This window comes from Lissotriton helveticus, chromosome 5_1 (genome assembly GCF_964261635.1).
Source record: "Lissotriton helveticus chromosome 5_1, aLisHel1.1, whole genome shotgun sequence".
NCBI classification, from domain to species: Eukaryota; Metazoa; Chordata; class Amphibia; order Caudata; family Salamandridae; genus Lissotriton; species Lissotriton helveticus.
The window spans coordinates 1,778,283,483-1,778,298,436 of record NC_136065.1 but is presented as its reverse complement, the minus strand read 5'-3'; the positions used below and the strand labels follow the sequence as shown (position 1 = coordinate 1,778,298,436).

At 47.9% G+C, this 14,954-nt stretch overlaps 1 long non-coding RNA gene across 1 annotated transcript in view; it reads right to left on the bottom strand.

Moving 5' to 3' along the window:
- Positions 1 to 14,954, bottom strand: part of LOC144755802 (uncharacterized) — a 104,556-nt gene that overhangs the window by 84,107 nt on the left and 5,495 nt on the right. The window lies entirely within an intron of this gene.

Below are 14,954 nucleotides of genomic sequence, written 5' to 3'. Positions count from 1 at the left end.
TTTCCCTTAGCTCCTCTGTCCGAAAGGCATCTCCCTCTGCTACTGCCCAACTCTCTAATACTCTCCTCCATCTACAGTGTGGCGGACCTTCAGGTGCTCCTCACTTTAGTGCTATGTCCCTGCAAGCCACAAGGGACAGATTCCAGGAATCTGTTTCCCACCTTCTTTTGTGGCCTACGTGAATACAGTCCCAACAAGCATATACCCATAGTAAATAGATCATGCCTGTTAAGTGTGTGCTCCATGTCCTCCGCCACCCTAGATTACAAATACTCTATAGTAGGGCAACTCCACACCATGTACACAAAATCAGAGTCCAGTAAAGAACAGCAGGGGTCATCATATAGTACCAACCTGCTTCATGACATTCACTCTGTGTGGTGTAGGATATGTCGTATGAAGGTAGTTGAACTGTGTATATTTATATCTGGTATTCAGAGACCATGAGTACCTGCTCCACTGTCTGCTGCCATTCTTTACCCCTGAATTCCCTGCCCAACAAGCCTTCCCACCCAACACAAACCAATGAATATATATATATCCATAATTTCCTCCTGGACAAGTTCTCCTACTGTGTGGGCAGGTAGAACACTTCCCTTACACAGCAGGCAGGCTTCTAGGCATGGAGAGGAGCGGACGTACTTTACGGTATGGCGAGGGAGGCACCTTGAGGCAAGTGGGACTACAGGGGTCCCTGAACCCTCCTCCTATGGGGCATTAAAGACCCGACGTTGGGGTATTTCAGAACTGTTAAGTTAGAGGTGGGCGTAGGTCGCACTAACAAAGAGGCACTATCTAATGTCAGATTGATAAACCAGGAGCCCGACTTTCATTCTGAAGAATGCCACAGACTCATTACGTACCTAGCCACACGCTTAGATCTTCCAACTCAAATGTATTAAACCCTTTAGCCTTCAGATGTATCTCCAAAGGAGGTAAATCAATAGCAGTATTGCGCACAAAGGTGTGGAACCAATTCCCTAGTAACCTCCTTTCATTCAATCAGAAACCCTCTTTAGGAAGTCCTTGAAAACCTGGATTTTCACTGCCTCAGATGCACTATGCAGAGCTCTGATCTAATTCTTTTAATCCGGTTTCTCAACTGCTATTACGTTATGCCCGCAACCCAATTGACTATAGTGCAATGATGCTCCTCGGAGTGACAGATGCGCTCTATAAATACTTCCTAACATAACATAAGAGCCATAGGCAGAAACATGTTGACAACGGTAACAGTGGTGATGGGGTAATAGCTCCCCTAATCCAAACATTTCAGTATTTTAATACCAAGTAATACACCCTACGATTAAATGTAATTTGGGGTACTACATTGGTTTTTAATTCACTAATTCCGTGGGCCTCCGCTTAAATTGTTAAAAGTGCCTCCCTGTCGTCAGGTGTAGGCATGCTCTCTATCAAACCAGGGTTTTAGAGAGCGAGTGCTGCCTACAATGAAGCATGACACCTGGTGGTGTGTGAGGACAGCCAATCACATTTTTTTTAATGCCCAGCACTCCTATATATATATATATATATATATATATATATATATAGTGCTTTTAGGGACATGGTAACGCAATGTAAGTGACTACAACCTTGGGGGAGCTTCTACAATGTGTACATAGTAGATTTGGAAGCTCACCATAGAGACCCCGTAGCCTCTAGTTCCCTCCCTTGGATATTACTGAGGGTTTTGAGTTGATGTTCAGATAAGGTGTGCCTATCACTGAATTCTTACTGCAATCGCTGCTTCGTACTACAAGCAAGGTCCGTGAGGCCCTTACAAGAAACGGAAACTCCAGAAATCGGCACTAGCAAGCTAGGAAGAAGGAGTTGTCCACCAGAATATTTGTCAACATGAGACGGACACTTGTGGAAACGGGATCAGCAGGAATGGAAACAGCAGCATAAGGGTGCAAATTTGCCAAATGAAGAGAACCTGAGAAAGCAGGAACGCTCTCACCAAAACAGCAGCAGCATCCAGTAACAAAGGTGCCCGAAGTCACGCGCGAGACCCTGTCAGTCCGCTTGTCACCAATATAAAGATGCGGAGTCAGGTAAGAACTTCTTCAAATTGGTATTTATTGAAGAACTTCTTATGATATGGAATGACAGGGAAGCAGGCTTACATCAACTGTCGCTCCGTTTAAGGATACACATTCCACATACACAATGAATAAATTCCACATTCTAGATTCTGCAACGAAGATCCAACACATACAGCTTTATTTTACTTAAAAGTTGTTTCACTTTCATTTGACAGATGTATTATATTGTATTGCATTACAGGTCTCTGCTTTTTTTGGTTTCCTAAATATCACTTAGGGACACAACTTTCAGCATCCAATTTTTTATGAACTTTCGGACAGTAAGTGGTTTTCTAGCTTTTTGATCCCTATGGCTTGCTGAGTTGGACTAAAAAATGTGGTGAGAGAAAGGAAAATTGGATATGCAGAAGAAAAGAGAAAGCAGCAGCAAAGAAATGAGATGGGGAAAGAAAGCTTTGGGAATAGAGAATGATGAAGCACATGTAAAAGAGTTGGAAGAGAAGCAAGCAAAAAGAGAAGGAGAGGAAAAGAAGGAGGTAAATTATGGGTAGCAGAGGGAGACAGCATGATCTGTAGTGTGAAATATGGAGACATGGAAGACTTAAAACGAGTAAAGGAAGAAGTAAGACGCTGCAGTGCGGCGCGAGGGTGGGGGAGAATGAAAGAGAAAAATGTAATGCAACATATAAAGCAAGGGGGTTGAAAGGCAAAAGGTGGAGTGAAGAGATACTTATCAAAAGAGCGAAGAAACGTAAGTCCAAACACTTCTTGCCTGCCAACCAATGCACTCACAGTGCTTTATGTTAGTGCACAAATATGTCCATTTGATACATCATTTCAAGTTCATCAAGATCAGGGACTAAAAACCTGAGACTAGATATCGCCCAAAAAGTACAAAGTTCACTCTTAGAATTGTTTATAGGGCAGGGCACAAGTCCTAAAAAAAGAAGTGGGGGGACTAACCAGGTTAGGCAGTATGCAAGTGAAATCATGACACATGCCATCACAGCACATGCACGACTAATGACATTGCATATGACATTACAGGAAATTACCTCACTGGAAGTGACACCACAAGAAGTGACATCAGATATTAAAATCTCACACATGTTTATCAGGTATATCATGAGTATATTTAATTGCATTATTAGATTTAACAAATGAGATTTGGCGTCGGGTTGTGCCAAAAAAGTGGTGCAACCCTGAAGCAAAATCTGGGCCTCAACTAATACATTAATTGTTTTAAACCCTGACACAAAGAAATTGGCAACAAGGAGAAGCATGTTAGTAGATCTGGTCTGCTTAATTGGTTGCAAAGTCTACATTCTAAAATATTTGATTGGGTTAAGGCATCTGTTGTAAAGGTGCCCAGTAAATCTCAGGGAATAGTAAAACTGGTGAGATAACTGTGGAGTTTAACGCATGTGTTGGAGAGATCTGTTTTTTTTGAAGTCCCAGATTTGAATCAAAGTAGTATAAGGTTAATGTGTCTCCTGCAAAGCACATCACGTGCAGGTGACAGATTTTTATTTTATGTAGATAGCAAAGTGGGTTACTGCTTTTAACTCTGAGATCCTTTTGTTTCCTGCAGTTCATGAATTGTAATCTTTGTAATACAGCACAGTGAGCTATGAAGGACGTGTGACTCCTACACCTTGTAACCCGGTCTCATGTAGCTCATCTTGTACATTGATTTACACATGAACATGATTTACTGTCAATGTATAATGTGTATGTTACGTAAAGAGCTCGGACACCCTGCATTGGGTTGTGTAACGCTATACCAGAAATAAAATAGTGCTATTGGAATTATTTGTATACATACTGGGTCAGATCAACACATCTGACATTATAGTGCATGCTTCTATTATATAAAGGGACTGAACAAAGGTAAGCTGCCTCTCTTAAGTACCTGTGAAAAGATGATAAGCTGTGTGCCTTTGTTTCTCTCCGTGGCATTTACATTTCAGTGTGATGTTCCAGGCTGCCTCCAGTCAGGATATTCAAACAAAAGGAGGCCAGATGGCCCCTTAACTTCGGCCCGGCTGGAAGTGAAAAAAAAGCTTCCTCGCTGCCTGCACCTTCCTGCTGGGAATGGAAAGCAGACAACGTACAGGTGCTGCTGAATGTGTGTCCCCGTGTCTGAAAATTACACCGGGACAAGTTCAGCATATTTCTGTGGGGCCCAATTTCTTGGCAGGAGGGCATACGCCCTGTGAAAATAGTGGGTGGACGCCGTGAACCTGCGTTGTCCCGCGACTTGTGCCCCGAGTACATGCTGGGCATACTCGGTGCACACTCACTGAAGTGCTTAACACAAGCTGGGCGCGCCTTGCTCACTCACTGACGAGCAAAAACTTTCACTGCCAACGGGCACAAAGGAAAGTGTAGTATCGCGCTCTAGCTCTGGGTACCTGCGTGATGACGCGGAACGCCGGATCGAGAGCGTGAACTGAGGTGCAAATGCGCCAGCGGTTGTAGGCGCATGCGCGAGTGTTGAACGGCGCCATAAGCGACCGGAGCGATTAGGAATTAGACGCTCGGCGCTCTTGTGAATAGAATTGCTTATTCCAAATAAACGAAGTTATTGGAACAACTCCTCTACGCAGTGTGTTCATTTGGGGGTGAAGTATCAACATTACAGTGGCGACGAGGAGTGGGATCCCCCACAAACATCATCCCCGAAACAAAAAACGACAGAGCAACGCGACAGCGACACCCAGACCACGCACCAAGGTCAGAAATCGTCGGGGACACTAAAAGAGAGCACACCGCAAGGAAAGGAGGCAGCAGAATTCACAAAAGAGCGCGGCAGAAGTGCAGAAGTCCTAACCACGCCCACCACGTGCCCAAGGGCCTAACCACGAAGCACACTAGGAGCAGCACGGTAAGGTGGTGACGACGCCCCGCTGAGGCCCTGGCAGAGAAAGGAGACAGTGGTGCGGGGGATGAAAAAAAACAACGTCCCAACAAGTCACAGGACAGAAGTCCCAGCGCACCAGGCAGCCCCAAGGGCCAGGGAGAAGGGTCGGATCAAGGAGAATACAGCAGTGCGCCAGGCAGCCCCGAGAACCAAGGAGAAGGACCGAGAGCAGTGCCCAAGATGAGCAACCAAGCGACATCTCTCATGGCACCAATTCCATTCCTACCCAGACCAGGTGAACCCCAAATGGGAGGATTGGAGGGAATATTTCAAAAACTACGTAGAAGCCTTAGAAGATGAAAACGGGGAAGCGTTCTCTATTGCGAGAAAAAAACGGTTACTTCTACACAATTTGGCCCTGAAGGGATAAGGGTGTTCGCAAATATCGTACCTGCGTCGCGGCAAGCAGCAGACGATGACGTCTTCAAGCATGCCTTGGAAGATCTTGACAATCACTACCGCCCGGCTGTGTGTGTGTCTCCATTGATCGATTCAATTTCCAACAAAGGAAGCAAGAAGGAGAATCCATAGACGATTATGTCGCAGCACTGAGACGACTAGCGATCACTTGTAAATATGGACAACTTCAAGGACGACTTCATCAAAGATCAAATTGTAATGCACACCACCAACAAATCGGTGCAGGATAAATTGTGGGCGCACGGCGAGGCAACACTCAAAGAGGTGATCACAATGGTAAAGAAAGCGGAACTCTCAAAACCTTGCGCCGAGGCAGCAAAAAAGGAGAATGCTCAAAGGATTATGGTCAACAAAATTGACGAAGCTGAGTCCCCAAGCAAGCAAAGAGGTGCTCCAGGAGATGGGAGAAATGTGTCCAGATGGTCAGGAAAACCTGGACAGTCAGGAAGACAAACCGCGGACAGCAGGTTCGCGTGCTATAGGTGTGGAAGCACAGCACACACAGCCCAAGACAAGCGATGCCCCGCATTTCGCGCCAAGTGCACGTTCTGAGGCTTGATAGGCCATTATGAAAAAGTGTGTCGCAAGAAAGGGAAGAAGTCGATGCTGAAGTACATTGCGCAATCTCCGGCAGGAGACCCAGCAGAGGAAGATCTGGAGGACGATGACATGGTGCTATGTGTTGAAGAACAAGTGTTGGAAATATCTGGCAAGCGCTCAGACAAACCACGAGCGGACATGTTAATTGGAGGGGTAAAAATCAGGATAGCGATTGACTCTGGATCACCATACTCCATTGTACAAAGATCAGTATGGGAAGAAGAGTTCAGACCCAGTGTCGGCCCACAATTGGATCCGCCAGACATAAGACCGATATCGTACACAAACAACCTGATTCCCATGGTAGGGTACAGAGCCCTGAAGGATGAATTTAGAGGGAGATTGGCAGTATGCAAGCTGTATGTCGCGGAGCAAGGACCCTCAGTGCTAGGATGGAGAGATCAGGGAGACCTTGGAATAAAGTTAGACCCGGGAGGCAAAGAACAAGTACTACTGACGGATGGTGGCAGTTGGCCAGACCTGGAGAAATTGAAACAAGACTTCCCCAAAGTGTTCGGAGGCACAGTAGGCAAACTAGAGAAGTTTGTACACAAGATCCTGCTCAAGGAAAATGCGAGTCCTGTATCCCACAAAGTCAGAAACATACCGATTGCGGTTAAGGATGCTGTCCAACAAGAGCTACAAAGACTGGAGGAGCAAGGAATAATTGAACCCAATGACAGCTCGGAATGGTTGGCACCCCTGGTGGTAGCCAGAAAAACCAATGGCAAGGTGCGTCTGTGTGTGGACCTTCGCGAACTCAACAAATGCCTGATAGAAGAGAAATTCCCATTGCCGAGGATTGAAGAGATGCTGGCCAAAACAAATTCCCATTGCCGAGGATTGAAGAGATGCTGGCCAAAACAAGAGAGGTGACATGGTTCTTTACCATTGACCTCACCTCTGCATACCATCAAATAGACTTGCACCCAGCGAGCAGGAAGCTCACCTCCTTCATCACACCCTTTGGGTGTTACCAGTATCGCCGTATGCCCTTTGGGTTGGCATCAGCGGCGGCTGTTTTCCAAAAACTCATGCACCGCCTGTTCAAAGATGTGGAAGGCGTCCAATACTTCCAGGACGACATTCTAATTATGGGAACAGACCGGGAGGACCATGACAGGAAACTTACCAAAGTGTTGAATGTTTTGTTAGAGAAAGGCCTCACCGCTGAGTGGGGAAAGTGCAGACTAGGCATGTCAGCAGTCACCTATCTCGGGCATGAGATAGGGAGTCAAGGAATCACCCCGAAGAAGGAAAACGTGAAAACGATCTGTGAAGCCAAGGCACTAGTCAGCAAGGATGAAGTGAGATCATTCCTGGGCATGGCCGAGTATTATAGTAAATTTGTCCGACATTTTGCCACAAAGACTCACAGACTGAGACAACTCATAAGGGATAAGACGGCGTTTCAATGGGATGATGAAGCCCAATGTGAATTTGAGGAATTGAAGAGTAACATAAGTCAAGCGGTGCCGTTACATGGCTATGATCCCTCAGGACGTACAATCCTGACAACCGACGCCAGTGAAAGAGGTTTAGGAGCTGTACTGGCACAAGAGCGAGATGACAAGACCGTGGAAACCCTTAGCTTCGCCTCCCGAGCGTTATCTCCCACAGAGCAAAAATACAGTGCAATTGAAAAGGAGATGCTGGCAGTAACATGGGCCATGGGAAAATTCTGGCAGTTCCTGTGGGGCACCCGCTTCAAACTGACCACAAACCACTGGCCAAGGTGCTCACCTCGAGCGGGCCTGGTACGGCCACACCTCGCATAGCCAAAATGACCCTCAAACTGTTGGAATACACCTATGATGTCGAGTACTTATCGGGGACACGCAATAAAGTAGCTGATTACCTCAGTCGTGCCTCAGCAATGGAGGATGCACCTGAAACCTTGCCAGGAGGAGACGAAATGGTAGCTGTGATGGAGGACTCGGAAAGAACAATCAGCAGGCAAGAATGGGCGCAGGCCTATGAGGATGATGGAGACATGAAAGAAGTCAAGCACTATCTGATCAAGGGTTGGCCAGAGAAGAAGAGACTGAAAGAAACCCTTAAGAAATTCTATGAAGTGCGGGAGGAATTGTCAGTGAGTGACTCAGGAATCTTTATGTACCGCAGTGATAAAGTGGTGCCCCCCACGACCTTAATCCCGCTCCTGCTGAGCCAACTACACGAAGGCCATCTCGGCATCGTGAAGACGAAACTGCGTGTGAAACAAATGTACTGGTGGCCAGGTATGGACATTCAAATAGAAAGACATGTGAGAGAGTGTGGCCAGTGCCAGGGAGCGGACAAAATATTGAAACCCCCGAGACCAGCGTTGGGCACGTTTGAGCAACCGCGCAACCCATGGGAAGACATTGCGGTGGACATCTTGGGACCAGTGTTAGACACCCAAGGAACAGCTAAGTACCTATGTGTTGTGGTGGATAAATATTCCAAGTGGCCGGAGGTAGACGTACAAGAGGTAATGGACTCTGAAGCTGTGTTAAAATTTCTCACCTCAGTGTTTCTATGTGAAGGGATACCAAGGACGATCCTAAGTGACAATGGCCCGCAATTTACATCTGAGAAATGGACCAGATATATGGAAAGGAACGGCATTAAGTCGAAACACACCTCAGTGTACCATCCTGCGAGCAACGGACAAGTAGAAAGGTTCAACCGCGTCCTGATGGGATCCATACAGGCCGCAATAATGCAAGGTAAAGACTGGGAAGTAGAAATACAGAGTATGCTGTGGGCATACAGAATCACCCCTGCCTTGATGGGGTACAGCCCCTTCCAGATTTTGCGGGGTAGACTCCCTTTTACGAGAGACAATGTGGTCTGGAGAGAGAAGACGATCACCAGCAAATGGTCACCAGCCGTTGTTCAGCATAACCTAGAAAAGGCCCAGAAGGTGTACACCAAACATTACAATAAGAGACGGAATGTCAAAGAGCCAGATCTAGAGAGAGGGGAATGGGTGAGAGTCAAGCTCGCCGCACCCAGAAGGAAAGGAGAAAGCAAGTACAGCATACCCCTGCGAGTGAAAGAGGTGTATGGAAGAGCCGCATTACTCAGTAATGGAAAAGTGTGGTCCCAAGACCGCATGGCAAAAATCAACAAGATTGTGCAATGGCCAATAGGCAAGGAGAATGACCTATGCGATCAGAGACAAGCAAGTAACACAGAAGAGATGACCGCAGGAGAGGAAAGTCAAGAGGAAGGACAAATGCAAGCAGAGAGAGAAGAGAGTGAGAATGCGAGTGGGGAAGGATCTCCGACAACAAGAAAAACCACTCCCACCGAGGATGAGGCTGGGACACAGAGAATGGTGATGAGCCCCGCACGTGAAAGTACCCGTGAAGAATCTACACCGGTAAGACGCACACGTGCTGGGAGAATGGTGGTCAGGCCCACTCGATTTAAAGACTTTGAAGTAGAGGACTATTGAACTATGTGACTTATAGCTTTTATATTGTTATTGGAAAAGAGGAGATATGTAGTGTTGCGCTCTAGCTCTGGGTACCTGCGTGATGACGCGGTACGCCGGAGCGAGAGCGTGAACTGAGGTGCGCATGCGCCAGCGGTTGTAGGTGCATGCGCGAGTGTTGAACGGCGCCATAAGTGACCGGAGCGATTAGGAATTAGACGCTCGGCGCTCTTGTGAATAGAATTGCTTATTCCAAATAAACGAAGTTATTGGAACAACTCCTCTACGCAGTGTCTTCATTTGGGGGTGAAGTATCAACATTACAGAAAGCACAGTGGTGTGTACTTGGCTCCGCGAGAGATGATGTGCTCTCGGACGCCCAACTTTAACCCGATACCTCTCGCAACCTGCTCCTAAAGGAAGAAAGCATGTCTGCCCATTCAGCCCATCCACAGTCCTTCCTCCCTTTCCCTTCATCGATGCCCAGCCATGAGGACCTCCGCTCATTCGCCCCTCCTGCCCCCGGGCCCCAAATCATCGTGCCTGTGAGCTCCAACTAACGTCCACCGTCCGGGCTCAAGAGCAGCAGCAGCAGCAGCAGCAGAGTGAAACCGGCAACCAACGGGATTCAAAGGAGGACTGTCGCGCGGATCACGTGATGTGCGTCGGTGCTACGGGTGCCGATTGGAGTATTCCTCTAATGAGAGCTAGACACTGTTGCACCGGAACATAAACGCCGATAAACCGGAAGATAATTTCCTCGGCACTCCTCCAGCACCCGGCCTGAGGTGAGCCCAGGTCTGCATTGGGTTGTGTAACGCTATACCAGAAATAAAATAGTGCTATTGGAATTATTTGTATACATACTGGGTCAGATCAACACATCTGACATTATAGTGCATGCTTCTATTATATAAAGGGACTGAACAAAGGTAAGCTGCCTCTCTTAAGTACCTGTGAAAAGATAACAAGCTGTGTGCCTTTGTTTCTCTCCGTGGCATTTACATTTCAGTGTGATGTTCCAGGCTGCCTCCAGTCAGGATATTCAAACAAAAGGAGGCCAGATGGCCCCTTAACTTCGGCCCGGCTGGAAGTGAAAAAAAAAGCTTCCTCGCTGCCTGCACCTTCCTGCTGGGAATGGAAAGCAGATAACGTACAGGTGCTGCTGAATGTGTGTCCCCGTGTCTGAAAATTACACCGGGACAAGTTCAGCATATTTCTGTGGGGCCCAAATTTCTTGGCAGGAGGGCATACGCCCTGTGAAAATAGTGGGTGGACGCCGTGAACCTGCGGTGTCCCGCGACTTGTGCCCCGAGTACATGCTGGGCATACTCGGTGCACACTCACTGAAGTGCTTAACACAAGCTGGGCGCGCCTTGCTCACTCACTGACGCGCAAAAACTTTCACTGCCAACGGGCACAAAGGAAAGTGTAGTGTCGCGCTCTAGCTCTGGGTACCTGCGTGATGACGTGGAACGCCGGATCGAGAGCGTGAACTGAGGTGCGAATGCGCCAGCGGTTGTAGGCGCATGCGCGAGTGTTGAACGGCGCCATAAGCGACCGGAGCGATTAGGAATTAGACGCTTGGCGCTCTTGTGAATAGAATTGCTTATTCCAAATAAACGAAGTTATTGGAACAACTCCTCTACGCAGTGTCTTCATTTGGGGGTGAAGTATCAACATTACAGTGGCGACGAGGAGTGGGATCCCCCACTAACATCATCCCCGAAACAAAAAACCATAGAGCAACGCGACAGCGACACCCAGACCACGCACCAAGGTCAGAAATCGTCGGGGACACTAAAAGAGAGCACACCGCAAGGAAAGGAGGCAGCAGTATTCACAAAAGAGCGCGGCAGAAGTGCAGATGTCCTAACCACGCCCACCACGTGCCCAAGGGCCTAACCACGAAGCACACTAGGAGCAGCACGGTAAGGTGGTGACGACGCCCCACTGAGGCCCTGGCAGAGAAAGGAGACAGTGGTGCGGGGGATGAAAAAGAACAACGTCCCAACAAGTCACAGGACAGAAGTCCCAGCGCACCAGGCAGCCCCAAGGGCCAGGGAGAAGGGTTGGATCAAGGAGAATACAGCAGTGCGCCAGGCAGCCCCGAGAACCAAGGAGAAGGACCGAGAGCAGTGCCCAAGATGAGCAACCAAGCGACATCTCTCATGGCACCAATTCCATTCCTACCCAGACCAGGTGAACCCCAAATGGGAGGATTGGAGGGAATATTTCAAAAACTACGTAGAAGACTTAGAAGATGAAAACGGGGAAGCGTTCTCTATCGCGAGAAAAAAACGGTTACTTCTACACAATTTGGCCCTGAAGGGATAAGGGTGTTCGCAAATATCGTACCTGCGACACGGCAAGCAGCAGACGATGACGTCTTCAAGCATGCCTTGGAAGATCTTGACAATCACTACCGCCCGGCTGTGTGTGTCTCCATTGATCGATTCAATTTCCAACAAAGGAAGCAAGAAGGAGAATCCATAGACGATTATGTCGCAGCACTGAGACGACTAGCGATCACTTGTAAATATGGACAACTTCAAGACGACTTCATCAAAGATCAAATTGTAATGCACACCACCAACAAATCGGTGCAGGATAAATTGTGGGCGCACGGCGAGGCAACACTCAAAGAGGTGATCACAATGGTAAAGAAAGCGGAACTCTCAAAACCTTGCGCCGAGGCAGCAAAAAAGGAGAATGCTCAAAGGATTATGGTCAACAAAATTGACGAAGCTGAGTCCCCAAGCAAGCAAAGAGGTGCTCCAGGAGATGGGAGAAATGTGTCCAGATGGTCAGGAAAACCTGGACAGTCAGGAAGACAAACCGCGGACAGCAGGTTCGCGTGCTATAGGTGTGGAAGCACAGCACACACAGCCCAAGACAAGCGATGCCCCGCATTTCGCGCCAAGTGCACGTTCTGCGGCTTGATCGGCCATTATGATAAAGTGTGTCGCAAGAAAGGGAAGAAGTCGATGCTGAAGTACATTGCGCAATCTCCGGCAGGAGACCCAGCAGAGGAAGATCTGGAGGACGATGACATGGTGCTATGTGTTGAAGAACAAGTGTTGGAAATATCTGGCAAGCGCTCAGACAAACCACGAGCGGACATGTTAATTGGAAGGGTAAAAATCAGGATAGCGATTGACTCTGGATCACCATACTCCATTGTACAAAGATCAGTATGGGAAGAAGAGTTCAGACCCAGTGTCGGCCCACAATTGGATCCGCCAGACATAAGACCGATATCGTACACAAACAACCTGATTCCCATGGTAGGGTACAGAGCCCTGAAGTTTGAATTTAGAGGGAGATTGGCAGTATGCAAGCTGTATGTCGCGGAGCAAGGACCCTCAGTGCTAGGATGGAGAGATCAGGGAGACCTTGGAATAAAGTTAGACCCGGGAGGCAAAGAACAAGTACTACTGACGGATGGTGGCAGTTGGCCAGACCTGGAGAAATTGAAACAAGACTTCCCCAAAGTGTTCGGAGGCACAGTAGGCAAACTAGAGAAGTTTGTACACAAGATCCTGCTCAAGGAAAATGCGAGTCCTGTATCCCACAAAGTCAGAAACATACCGATTGCGGTTAAGGATGCTGTCCAACAAGAGCTACAAAGACTGGAGGAGCAAGGAATAATTGAACCCAATGACAGCTCGGAATGGTTGGCACCCCTGGTGGTAGCCAGAAAAACCAATGGCAAGGTGCGTCTGTGTGTGGACCTTCGCGAACTCAACAAATGCCTGATAGTAGAGAAATTCCCATTGCCGAGGATTGAAGAGATGCTGGCCAAAACAAATTCCCATTGCCGAGGATTGAAGAGATGCTGGCCAAAACAAATTCCCATTGCCGAGGATTGAAGAGATGCTGGCCAAAACAAGAGAGGTGACATGGTTTTTTACCATTGACCTCACCTCTGCATACCATCAAATAGACTTGCACCCAGCGAGCAGGAAGCTCACCTCCTTCATCACACCCTTTGGGTGTTACCAGTATCGCCGTATGCCCTTTGGGTTGGCATCAGCGGCGGCTGTTTTCCAAAAACTCATGCACCGCCTGTTCAAAGATGTGGAAGGCGTCCAATACTTCCAGGACGACATTCTAATTATGGGAACAGACCGGGAGGACCATGACAGGAAACTTACCAAAGTGTTGAATGTTTTGTTAGAGTAAGGCCTCACCGCTGAGTGGGGAAAGTGCAGACTAGGCATGTCAGCAGTCACCTATCTCGGGCATGAGTTAGGGAGTCAAGGAATTACCCCGAAGAAGGAAAACGTGAAAGCGATCTGTGAAGCCAAGGCACTAGTCAGCAAGGATGAAGTGAGATCATTCCTGGGCATGGCCGAGTATTATAGTAAATTTGTCCGACATTTTGCCACAAAGACTCACAGACTGAGACAACTCATAAGGGATAAGACGGCGTTTCAATGGGATGATGAAGCCCAATGTGATTTGAGGAATTGAAGAGTAACATAAGTCAAGCGGTGCCGTTACATGGCTATGATCCCTCAGGACGTACAATCCTGACAACCGACGCCAGTGAAAGAGGTTTAGGAGCTGTACTGGCACAAGAGCGAGATAAGACCGTGGAAACCCTTAGCTTCGCCTCCCGAGCGTTATCTCCCACAGAGCAAAAATACAGTGTAATTGAAAAGGAGATGCTGGCAGTAACATGGGCCATGGGAAAATTCTGGCAGTTCCTGTGGGGCACCCGCTTCAAACTGACCACAAACCACTGGTCAAGGTGCTCACCTCGAGCGGGCCTGGTACGGCCGCACCTCGCATAGCCAAAATGACCCTCAAACTGTTGGAATACACCTATGATGTTGAGTACTTACCGGGGACACGCAATAAAGTAGCTGATTACCTCAGTCGTGCCTCAGCAATGGAGGATGCACCTGAAACCTAGCCAGGAGGAGACGAAATGGTAGCTGTGATGGAGGACTCGGAAAGAACAATCAGCAGGCAAGAATGGGCGCAGGCCTATGAGGATGATGGAGACATGAAAGAAGTCAAGCACTATCTGATCAAGGGTTGGCCAGAGAAGAAGAGACTGAAAGAAACCCTTAAGAAATTCTATGAAGTGCAGGAGGAATTGTGAGTGAGTGACTCAGGAATCTTTATGTACCGCAGTGATAAAGTGGTGCCCCCCACGACCTTAATCCCGCTCCTGCTGAGCCAACTACACGAAGGCCATCTCGGCATCGTGAAGACGAAACTGCGTGTGAAACAAATGTACTGGTGGCCAGGTATGGACATTCAAATAGAAAGACATGTGAGAGAGTGTGGCCAGTGCCAGGGAGCGGACAAAATATTGAAACCCCTGAGACCAGCGTTGGGCACGTTTGAGCAACCGCGCAACCCATGGGAAGACATTGCGGTGGACATCTTGGGACCAGTGTTAGACACCCATGGAACAGCTAAGTACCTATGTGTTGTGGTGGATAAATATTCCAAGTGGCCGGAGGTAGACGTACAAGAGGTAATGGACTCTGAAGCTGTGTTAAAATTTCTCACCTCAGTGTTT